This window comes from Sturnira hondurensis, unplaced genomic scaffold (assembly GCF_014824575.4).
Source record: "Sturnira hondurensis isolate 20B ecotype Veracruz unplaced genomic scaffold, ASM1482457v3 Scaffold0005329, whole genome shotgun sequence".
Lineage (NCBI taxonomy): Eukaryota > Metazoa > Chordata > Mammalia > Chiroptera > Phyllostomidae > Sturnira > Sturnira hondurensis.
In genome coordinates this window covers 7466043-7474458 of record NW_028077960.1, presented here as the reverse complement: position 1 = coordinate 7474458, position 8416 = coordinate 7466043, and the positions used below count along the sequence as shown (strand labels likewise).

At 43.8% G+C, this 8416-nt stretch overlaps 1 pseudogene; it reads right to left on the bottom strand.

Annotated features, from left to right (window-relative positions):
- Nucleotides 1-589: 589 nt before the first annotated feature.
- LOC118987834 (40S ribosomal protein S18-like) lies at nt 590-1096 on the bottom strand (annotated as a pseudogene).
- Nucleotides 1097-8416: the final 7320 nt, after the last annotated feature.

Here is an 8416-nt window from a genome sequence, read left to right as displayed (position 1 = left end):
AGATATGTCATTTCTAAGAAATTTGTCAAGTACCTGGCATAAGAAAAGTTCTCATAAATGGTAGCTATTATTATTAAGCTTCCTATCGCCCATGCTGAGCTGGGTTGAAGTACAATATTATCTCTGTTCTTGAGAGAGACTATGTCTGGCCACAGAGGTGCCACCCCGGCCTCTGGAGAATGTGGGGCCGTGTTCACCCTGGCAGGAACTTGGTCCCCTCAGGCCCCGCTGGGGAGATGCCACAGCAAGAGGCGAGAGAGGAAAAGCTCTCACTGCGTTCCCCACTCCCGCTGCCCCCGACAGGCCCTGGTGCTTCCTCGGGTGGCTCCGCGTGGCACAGGGCGCCCCCTCCTCTGGAAACTTGCAGCTCAGTCTCTCTCTTTGGAGCCACTGCTGTCAGGAGTTCCCATAGTAATTCTGTCATTTTTCCATTAGTTGTTCAGATTAACTCCAACAATTACATCACTACACGCTTCTCAAACTAGAAGTTGCACAGCTCCAGTTCTGTGGAGGGAGAATGCAAAGCAGAGTATTTCATACACCTTTCTGGGACATCCAGTTTATTACAAGATTTGGAAGAATCCAGTACTTTCTTTATTTTTGCATAAACTATTTATTAACAGACAAGGCCTACAGATTTATTTCTCCTTGGACACACCCACAGTGCGACCCCGGTGGCCTGTGGTCTTGGTGTGCTGGCCTCGAACATGAAGACCCCGGAAGTGGCACGGCCCTCTGTGGGCCCGAGTTTTCTTCAGCTGCTCCAGGTCTTCATGAAGCTTGTTGTCTAGACCATTGGCCAGGACTTGGCTGTGTTCTCCATCCTTCACGTCCTTCTGTCTGTTCAAGAACCAGTCTGGACTCTCATGCTGGCATGGGTTCTGCATAACGGTGATCACCCGTTCCACCTCATCCTCTGCAAGCCCTCCTGCCCTCTGGGTGAGGTCACTGTCTGCTTTCTGCAACACCACGTGAGCACATCTCCGCCCCCCACCCTTCACCACAGCGATGGCAAAGGCTATTTTCCATCGCCCATCACTATCAGTGTTGAGTACTCGCAAATGTACCGGAACGTCTCAGGAATCACTGGAGACATGGCTGCAGGGGCGTGTAGGCCTCCTGTGGAAGAGGAGAATCCAGTACTTTATTCGGAGCCAACAGGGAAGAGGAGCAGAAGTGGGGAGAAGGGCCTCAGGACAAACAGTTCGGTCTCTGAAGTTCCACCCAAGTAGGGGTGGAGTTGTGAACTAGCAGTGAGGGTGGCCTCTCTTTCTGTCCCTCAGAGGGCTCCAGGCCATCCTCCAAGCTCACCAGGTGTTTTGGATATGATGCTTCTAAAAGCCACAAAAATGCCGGGCACCCTCCTGGTCTGAATCCCATGTGGAGAATGCTGGGGCAGTCTGTACCTCCATCAACCACTGGACCAAGTCCTGTCACCCAGGGGTCCTTCACACAGTGCATGTACTCCTTGCATTGCTCCCCCTCACAGCTGTTTGTGGCCAGCCTCTGGTCAATCTTCTGAACCATGTGGCCAGACTCTCCGGAGCTCAGCATCTTCTAGTTCACCATTTTAAATGCAGGGAGCATGGCCTGACCCACAGTCTTTAACTATGGCCCTGTCTTGGTCATCCACAATTTATATTGGATTTTACTTGGGTCCAGTTACCATGCTGCTTCTTGGTGGACAGCCTACAGCAGTGATGTTTTAACAATAAAGTTCAAGAACCTCCTAGCCAACCCCTGCCAGCCCTGGCTGTAGCCAGGCTGCCCAGCCTGGAGGGAGTTTTCCTTGTTGGTTCCCTCTGCAGTTCTTCTTCTTCTGCAGTTCTGCTGCTGCTGCTGCTGCTGCTACTAAAGGAGAGGAAGTCCCAAGGACCATGCTGGGGGCCTGAGCAGTGGTGGCTGTCCTTAACTCCAGGCTGGCTGGGGACTGGCAGGCTCTTTGCCTCCTGGCATGATGGCTGAACCTTGTGAGGTAGGGAAGGACTGCCTGTTGAAGCCCAGGTAAGGGAAGGGCCTTACTGTGATGGCACAGCCTTCCCCCTTAGGTTCTTGGTGCTCAGAATCAGGGATGTGGCCATCACTCTGTCGTACCTCCTGCATATTATCCATATCCTGGACCTGGTCCCACTCACACCCCAGGTTCATCATTACCTTGGTCACCCAGGGGCCTGTGTTGTCCTTGCATGGCTTGCTGTAAGGTCTGAGTTCCTCCTTCTGTTCCACATTTAGTTCTTCTGTCCCTGGAGTTGAGAGTTGAGAGTTACTCATTTCTTGAAGAATTTTTCACACTCAAAAGACAAGAAATGGGGGGCATGGCGGTGCCTGCTCAGTATCCTCTGTCGGAGCTCCCAGAAGTCCTTTCCCATGGAAGGCAGGGTCCCAGTGACCATCTTGCACAGCAACACCCCCAGGCTTCATACAGTGGCCCTGTGGCTGTCATAGGTTTGGCTCAGGAAGAGCCCTGGGGCGGCGTAAGGGAGGCTGCCACAGAACATGCTCAGCTTGGCCAAAAAACTCGGTGCGAAGACCCGAGTCTGCAAGTATGACTTTCAGCGAGGCATCAGAAAGCACATTCTCCAGCTTGGGGTCCCAGTGGGTGATGTCCCTCTGGTGGCAGGAAAGCACAGTGGCTACCGGCTGCTGAAACCTGGCGTGGGCCCCATTCTCAGTGCTGCGGCCGTGGCCCTGTAAGTAACAGAACGTGTCTCATTTGCTTACAGGCTCCGTAACAAGGAATATATGTCCTTGGTGTCAATCACCTTGGAAAACTGTACAATATCCAGGTGATTTGAGGCTTCATGAGAAGGACTTCGCAGAAAAGCCTGAAGGAGCTATGCTGATTAACAGCTTTGACAGCCACCTCTGTCCCAGCCAGACTGTGCCAGGCCAGCCTCACCTTGGCAAAGGTTCCCAGGCCAGTCATGTTCAGGAGCTTGTCTTAGCCAAGCTAGGGCTCCTCAGCAGTAGAGACGGCTGCAAAGCCATGAGACATGGTGACCTGCTAACCACACTAATGGACAATATTAACTATTAATGCTAGGTATGTTAGAAAATAATAGTCACTATACTAACTATGCTACCTAATACTAACAATGCTAACTATGCTTACTAATGCTAATAAATTATACCAACTATACTATGCTGATACTATTAGTAACAATGCTAACCACGCTTACTAACTATGCTAATAAACAAAGCTAACTATACTAATGATACCCATACTAATTATACTAACAATGTTGACAATACTAAAATTTTTAAACAAAAAATGAGAAAAAGAACAAAAAAAGAAAAAAATAATAAAAGGAAAATTGAGAAAAAGAAAATTTAAAAAGAAGAAAAACAATGAGGGGAAAAAGAGTAAAGACAAAAGAAAAAAAAAGAAAAGCTAACTATTCCAAGTTCAACAGGGGACCACAGATCACCTTCTTGGGCTATAAGGACAAAACCTCAGCCCAGCCAGGACCTCATATAGGAGTTTTTGTAATTCTATCATGATGGTAACTAATGAGGTCAGAGCAAGATACAAACGATTGCAGCTGGGCATAACCCACAGTGGTTCTCTTAGTTTTTGGTGTCAAGACCCTTTCACTCAAAAAATAAAAATAAAAAGAGCTTTTTATTTATGTGAAATATTAAAGATTGACATTTACTTTATTAGAAATTAAAATCTGACCCCGAACAGATAGCTCAATTTTTCCTCTTTCTCTCTCTCTTTCCCCCCACTCCCTCTCTAAAACCAATAAATAAAAAATTATTTTTCCCCCACCCCAATAAAAATTACTTCAAAAAATTAAAATCTGTAGGATCCTGCAGTGGCCTTTTCATTTATAATTTGAATATCTGTAATAATTTGTGTCTCTTAAAAACCTGGTAGTGGCTACACTTAAAATATTCAATTCCTTTTCCTTAAACTTTGGTCCCAAAATGATGCTAAAACTTAACTAATATCACAATGCCAAAGAAGTTGGACCCAAAGAGGAACACACCAAGGCACATCATCATTAAGTTACCCAAGATTAAAGATAAGGAGATAACCTTAAAAGCAGCAAGAGAAAAGCAGACAGTTACCTACAAAGGAGTTCCCATATGATTATCAGCTGATTTCTCAAAAGAAACTTCGCAGGCAAGAAGGGGCTGGAAAGAAGTATTCCAAGTCATGAAATCCAAAGACCTCCATCCAAGATTGCTCTATCCAGCAAAGCTTTCATTTAGAATGGAAGGGCAGATAAAGTGCTGCTCAGATAAGGTCAAGTTAAAGGAGTTCATCATCACCAAACCCTTATTATATGAAATGTTAAAGGGACTTATCTAAGAAAAAGGTTATCAAAAATATGAACAGTAAAATGACAACAAACTCACAGCTATCAACAAAGGAACCTAAAAGAAAAGAAAAACAACCAGAACAGGAACAGAACCAGAGAAATGGACATCACACGAAGGGATTTCAGTGGGGAGGGGAAGGGAAGAGTAGGGGGGGAAAGGTACAGGGAAGAAGAAGCATAATTAGTAGGCATAAAATACATGGGGATAGACAAAAATGGTATAGGAAACAAAGAAATCAAAGAAAATTTTATGGACAACCCATGGACATGAACTAAAAGTGGGGGAAATGCTGGAAGTTGGGGGGCAGGGTGGAGGGAGGATAAAGGGGGAAAAATTGGGAAAACTATAATAGCATAATCAATTAAAAAATACTTCAAAAAAGATAATGTTCTGTTGCATAAAATAAGGTACATTATTAACATCTATAAAGCTGAGAGGAGACAGCTTTCACCATATTTTTGCCAACAAGATCATGAGTAGATTTGTTATCACAAACCTTGGAGACCAGAGGATAGTGGAGTGGTATATTCAAAGTGATGAAGGAAAAGAAACTGTCGAACAAGAATCCTGTATCTGACAAAACTATTCAAAAATAAGGGAGACATTAGGACATTCCCAGGTAAACCAAGCCGAGAGAGTTCTTTACCATAGACTTGCCTGGCATGAAGGGCATTCTTCACATTGGAATGGAAGGACTCCGGACAACAACTCAAAGCCTTATGAAGAAATAGAGATTTCTACTCAAGGTAAATTTGTGGACAATTATAGAAGTTAGTACTATTGTAACTTTGGTTTATATCTCTGTGTGTTGCGTTCTTCTTGATTTAAGAGACTACTGTACTGAAGAAATAATTGTTAGTCCATGTTTTGGGACACAATGCATAAAGATGTAATTTTGTGCCATCAGTAACTAACTGGGTGGGGTTAGAGTAGTGTAGGAGCAGTGCTTACATGCTCTTAAGTCCAGCTGACACAAAATCACATGAGTGTTGTAACTTTAGGATGGTAGGTATTCAAATGACTAAAACATATTATATATGAGGTCTGTCTGAAAAAAGCTCAGCCATGGTTAATGAGAATGGTTTGTGTAACATTGATGTAACCTGGTAGCCAAGGAGAGTGGACTGGGTTGCACATGGGTGAATAATGACGACTTCATTGCACTAGTCAGTGGGGGTGGTAGATACCATTGAGTGAGCATGCATACCTTGTAGCTGTCACATTCAAAATGACTGAGTGAGTAGAGCAATGAATCTGTATCCAATTTTGTGTTAAGCTTGAACATTCCTCCATGGAAGCTACCCAGGTGATTCAGAAGGCTGCAGCTACTAGTGACTGGCAGCTTCATCACAACAGCACACCTGTTCATGCATCCTGTCTCATGCAGAGTTTTTTGGCAAAACATCCAATCACCCAGGTGACTCAGCCTCCTTACAGCCCAGATTTGGCACCCTGTAACTTCTGGTTTTTCCCAAAATTAAAGTCCCCTTTGAAAGGAAAGAGATTTCAGACCAATGAGGTTCAGGAAAATACAACAGGGCAGCTGATGGCAATTGGGAGAACTGTGTGAGGTCCCAAGATGCCTACTTTGAAGGGGACTGAGGCATTGTTGTCCTATGTACAATATTTCTTGTATATTGCATCTTCTTCAATAAATGTCTCTATTTTTCATATTACATGGCTGGATACCTTCTGGACAGACCTTGCCTATTTTGTGTGCCTCTGTGGTTCCTGGCTCACAGCTCCTAAAATCCTTAGCATTTCCTGAGCAGTAAGAACAATGGGATCATCTTTTGTTATAATATTTGGTCTCTTGTCCTCAGTTCTTGAAATTAGAACCATAAAGGTGAAATGAGTTTCTTGTCAGCCATAATAAGCCCCTTTCTCCAACACCTGGGTTTATGCTAATAAGATGACTTTTGGAAATCACCTAAGGATGAAAGGGCTGGTTGACAGGGGAACCAGTCTTGAATAGAGGGTGGAAACTTTCAGTCCTACCCCCTGATTTCCAGGATGGGGAGGGGTGAAGGAGGTTGAACAATCACCAATGGCCAATGAGTTAGTTAGCCAATCATGACTGAGTAATGAAGCCTCTAAGAAACCCAGAAGAAAAGGGTTCAAGGAGCTTCTACATGGGGAAACCAGAGTGCTTCTACATGCCACAGTGCCAGGTCCCAAATGCCCTGGGACAGAAGCTCTTTTGTCTGGGACCTTGCTCTATGCATCACTTCATCTGGCTGTGGAACTGTATTCTTTAATATCCTAGATAATAAAATGGTAAACTAGTAAAAAAAGAGAGAGGGGAAGAGACTAAGATTACCAAATTATAAAATTCTAAGTTTTCACAAATTCTGTTCCACTTGTATAACATATTTATATATGTTATAATATAATACCTATGTATATTGTATATACTTCATATAATAAGTACATTTATATTTTATGTAATACATGTATTTCTTTTAATATAATATATATTTGTGTTTTACATATTTGAAATACACATTCATATCTAATTTATTCTTATTTATAATGTTTTTTAAGATTTTGTTTATTTTTTAGAGAGAGGGGAAGGGGAAGGAGAAAGAGAGGGAGAGAAAGCTCAGTGTGTGGTTGCCTCTTTCACAGCCCCCACTGGGGACCCGGCTCACAACCCAGGCATGTGCCCTGACTGGGGACTGAACCTCCACCCTTTGGTTCACAGGCTCATGCTCAGTCCACTCAGCTACACCAGCCAGGGCTATTTATAATGTTTTATATAACAAATATTTGTTATATAATACTTTCAATATAAGTATAGATTTATATGTATAGATTATTTACAACTTTCTACAAGTGAAGTTTACTTGAAGCCAATAATTTCTCCCAGTAATTCTGAAAATCCTAAGGCAGGAAAGCACTGGGAGCCCTGGTGCTCTTCGCAAAACATGTAAAGGACTAAGGAAAACATGATAAAGGCTCCTCAGTTTCTGCTATTGCTCCTATCTTTGTCCCCTTTCTTTCTATTTTTGGGTAACTAGCTCTCCCAGCCCCTTCCCCCCCACCATATTTCAACTATGCAAGAAACCATAAGGCTTCCTAAAACAGTCCTCAGAAAATGCTGTACTGTCGTCATGGTTTTCTGGACCTCATACAAGGGGCACGTAAACCAGAACAGCCCCCACATGTGAGTGTAACCAACAAACGGAGCCACAGGAAGAGAGCTGCGCTGGCCCTGCCCAACCCAGCCAACTGGCCCCTGTGTAGAGGAGCCTGGCCTGATCTGCCCACACTCCCTGGTTCAGGTCAGCTGGCGAAAATCTTCCAGCTCTGTTTGACACCATGAAATGAATGTATTCACTCACACAGCTTACAAAATTTATAGTAACCAAAAAAAAAATCACGTTATGTTACAGCAGGTGTTTGCAATTTAGCAACATTACATCGGAAAGTCCCTGGGTCCACGGGGGAAAAACAACATCAGCCAGATCAGCAGTCTCCCCAGTAACATTCAGCTGCTTGATCAGTCATTTTCTAGGTGTTCAGGTGTTCCCGGAATAGAACATGTCAATGATTTAAGAACTCCTATTTAGGGGAGAACTTAAAACAGATACAATTCCATGCACTTGCACATAGGTATTTGGAAGGCTGCCCTTTGCCACAGAGCAACACCACAGTTCCACAGAAGTGCAGCCTGAGAGCAGCTGGTTTGCATATACCATTCCCAACATCTTTACTGGTTTCATTTCCCAAGTGGAAACCGCCTCCGGAAGGCGATGAGGCAATGACCCTAATTAACCCAAAAGGGATACACCTGGGTAGATGTAGCTGGCCTCAGAAGACTATGTATCTGTCCTCTGCAGAATGAATCAAAGGGCATTAGCTATCCTATAAACATAGCCCGGGGCAGAGATTAAGTGACTTTCCTGGAATTCAGAAGAGATGAAGAACCCCTTGGCTCAGGAAAAAAAAAATATATGCAGGGATTAAGAACTAACACAAGATAAGAAGGGGAATGTATTTTTATTACTAACTATACTTTTTTGTTAATATAGTGAAAACCCTCCATGCCAGTGGTTCCTGTTTGGAAAAGTTACAGGACAGGAAA